We start from the raw sequence: 3,673 nt of genomic DNA on the forward strand, positions 1-3,673 counted from the left end.
TACACACACACACCCCTTCACATACACACACACAACACCCCTACACATACACACAAACCTATACACACACAAACACATATATACACACATACACCCCTATACACACACACATCTACACACACACCTATACACATACACACACCGTACACATACACACCCCAAAATACATACACACCTACACACACAGCCCTACACATATACACAGACCCCTACACACACACCTCTACACACACATACCCCTATACACACATGCACCCCTATGCACACACACCAACAAACACATATATGCACACATACCCTTACATGCACAAACACACACACAATACACACACACCCCTAAATGTAAATACACACCTAAATGAACACACATCCCCTACACCCACATGCACACACATACAAACACACACATACATGCGCACACACAATGAAATCACTGCAATCAAAATGGCCCTCCTACCCGTTTGTCTTGATGAGCGGTGACAATATGAAGATTTAATCAAGGTCATAATAACATTCACCCGCTGATTAAAAGGACAGACCATCAACATACCGGCATCACCTTTAATCACTTAGACAAACAACACACTCTTTTGTCTCTGAGCTCATAATAAAATACTTCATTCTCTTCTCTGCTGTTTTAGGTGCATTGTATTGTTCCTGGTTGTAGAATGTTAAATGAGTTTAAGGCAGAGTGCAGCAGGTCAGTAGAGGTTACATGAGTTAGTGGTTCCCAATGTTATGCTATAAATGCAAAAACTAATATCATGGGTCTGTGTATTTTAACATTTCAACATCACCTTTGATGAAACTGGAGTTCTGGAGAAGCAGACCAGTCAACTGGAATATCTGCTGCATGTGTAAAGGTGTAGAGTGTTTCTGTCTCTCTCTCCCTGTCTCTCTCCCTGTCTCTCTCTCCCTGTCTCTCCCTCGTCCTGTCTTGTTGTCTCCAAGCTGTCTCGGTTTGTCCTCTTGGAGATGCCATGTCTGACAGTATGAAGGCTTGAGATGTGATGGGCACATTTATTTAGTTGTTAGGTTCCTGCAGATGTCAGTAATAGTGGTTCATTAGCACTGTTTGATTTATTTTAAAAATGTTAAAACACATACATACAAATAAAAAAGAAACTCAGTAGGAAGGAAACCCTGCTCTAAATCCCTGATGTAAAACCCTTCTGTAAAAACCCTTCTGGTAAAACCCAGCAGTCTGAAAGCAGGTGACCCCCCCAAAATCAAAGTGATGACTGTGGATGTCAATGTGAGGAATGGCATTGCAATGGCAATTTACCATTTCTGAAGATTATACAAGATATTTGAAATATTTGAAACATTAATAGTAGACAGAGTGGGTGGAGATTTATTCAGCAGTGCAGCATGAATAGGGGGAGGGGTCTATGCAGAAGGAGGGTCTTGTGCAGGGGGAGGGGCCTGTGTATATTTACATTTACATTTATGGCATTTAGCAGACGCTCTTATCCAGAGCGACTTGATCTGATTCTGATTCTGTGTAGGGGGATAGATCTGTACAGGGGAGGGGCCTGTGTAGGGGGAGGGGTCTGTGCAGGGGGAGGGCCTGTGTAGGGGGAGGGGTCTGTGCAGGGGGAGGGTGCGGTAGTGAGGTGGTGTGGTGGTGTGGTGGTGCGGTGGTGTGGTGGTGGTGCGGTAGTGTGGTGGTGCGGTGGTGAGGTGGTGCGGTAGTGAGGTGGTGTGGTGGTGCGGTAGTGAGGTGGTGCGGTAGTGAGGTGGTGCGGTAGTGAGGGTGGTGCGGTAGTGTGGTGGTGCGGTGGTGCGCGACGGTGCGGTGGTGCGGTTGTGAGGTGGTGCGGTAGTGAGGTGGTGAGGTGGTGCGGTGGTGAGGTGGTGCGGTAGTGAGGTGGGGGTGGTAGTGAGGTGGGGGGTGGTAGTGAGGTGGTGCGGTGGGGTTGTAGTGTGGTGAGGCGGTAGTGAGGTGGTGCGGTAGTGAGGTGGTGCGGTAGTGAGGTGGTGCGGTGGGGTTGTAGTGTGGTGGGGCGGTGGGTTGTGGTGGTGCGGTGGTGATGTGGTGCGGTAGTGATGTGGTGCGGTAGTGAGGTGGTGCGGTAGTGAGGTGGGGGGTGGTAGTGAGGTGTTGAGGTGGTGCGGTGGTGCGGTAGTGTGGTAGTGCGGTGGTGCGGTAGTGCGGTGGTGCGGTAGTGAGGTGGTGCGGTAGTGAGGTGTGGGGTGGTAGTGAGGTGGTGAGGTGGTGCGGTAGTGAGGTGGTGCGGTAGTGCGGTAGTGAGGTGGGGGGTGGTAGTGAGGTGGGAGGTGGTGCGGTAGTGAGGTGGTGAGGTGGTGCGGTAGTGAGGTGGGGGTGGTAGTGAGGTGGTGAGGTGGTGTGGTAGTGAGGTGGGTGTGGTAGTGAGGTGGGGGTGGTAGTGAGGTGGTGAGGTGGTGCGGTGGGTTGTAGTGTGGTGGGGGCGGTAGTGAGGTGGGGGGTGGTAGTGAGGTGGTGAGGTGGTGCGTGTAGTGCGGTGGTGCGGGTAGTGAGGTGGGGGGTGGTAGTGCGGTAGTGAGGTGGTGCGGTAGTGAGGTGGGTGGTGGTAGTGCGTAGTGAGGTGGTGCGGTAGTGTGGTGGTGCAGGTGGGGTTGTAGTGTGGTGGGGGGGCGGGTAGTGAGGTGGTGCGGTGGTGAGGTGGTGCGGGTAGTGAGGTGGTGCGGTAGTGAGGTGGTGCGGTGGGGTTGTAGTGTGGTGGGGCGGGTGTGGTGTGGTGGTGCGGTGGTGATGTGGTGCGGTAGTGATGTGGTGCGGTAGTGAGGTGGGGGGTGGTAGTGAGGTGGGGGGTGGTAGTGAGGTGGTGAGGTGGTGCGGGTGGTAGTGAGGTGTTGAGGTGGTGCGGTGGGGTTGTAGTGTGGTGGGGCGGTAGTGAGGTGGTGCGGTAGTGCGGTAGTGAGGTGGGGGTGGTAGTGAGGTGGTGAGGTGGTGCGGTAGTGAGGTGGTGAGGTGGTGAGGTGGTGCGGTAGTGAGGTGGGGGTGGTAGTGAGGTGGTGAGGTGGTGTGGTAGTAGGTGAGGTGGTGTGGTAGTGAGGTGGGGGTGGTAGTGAGGTGGTGAGGTGTGGTGCGGTGGGGTTGTAGTGTGGTGGGGCGGTAGTGAGGTGGGGGTGGTAGTGAGGTGGTGAGGTGGTGCGGTAGTGCGGTGGTGCGGTAGTGAGGTGGAGGGTGGTAGTGCGGTAGTGAGGTGGTGCGGTAGTGAGGTGGGGGTGGTAGTGCGGTAGTGAGGTGGTGCGGTTAGTGAGGTGGTGCGGTGGGGTGTAGTGTGTGGTGGGGCGGTAGTGAGGTGGTGCGGTGGTGAGGTGGTGCGGTAGTGAGGTGGTGCGGGTGGGGTTGTAGTGTGGTGGGGCGGTGGTGTGGTGGTGCGGTGGTGATGTGGTGCGGTAGTGATGTGGTGCGGTAGTGAGGTGGGGGTGGTAGTGAGGTGGGAGGTGGGTAGTGAAGTGGTGAGGTGGGTGCTGGTGGTAGTGAGGTGTTGAGGTGGTGCGGTGGGGGTTTGTAGTGTGGTGGGGCGGGTAGTTGGTGGTGGTGCGGTGGTGAGGTGGTGGTGCGGTAGTGAGGTGGGGGTGGTGGTGAGGTGGTGCAGTAGTGAGGTGGTGGCGGTTGTGAGGTGGGGGTGGTAGTGAGGTAGTGAGGTGGTGCGGTAGTGAGGTAGTGAGGGTGAGGTGT

The sequence above is a fragment of the Brachyhypopomus gauderio genome, unplaced genomic scaffold (assembly GCF_052324685.1).
Source record: "Brachyhypopomus gauderio isolate BG-103 unplaced genomic scaffold, BGAUD_0.2 sc95, whole genome shotgun sequence".
NCBI classification, from domain to species: domain Eukaryota; kingdom Metazoa; phylum Chordata; class Actinopteri; order Gymnotiformes; family Hypopomidae; genus Brachyhypopomus; species Brachyhypopomus gauderio.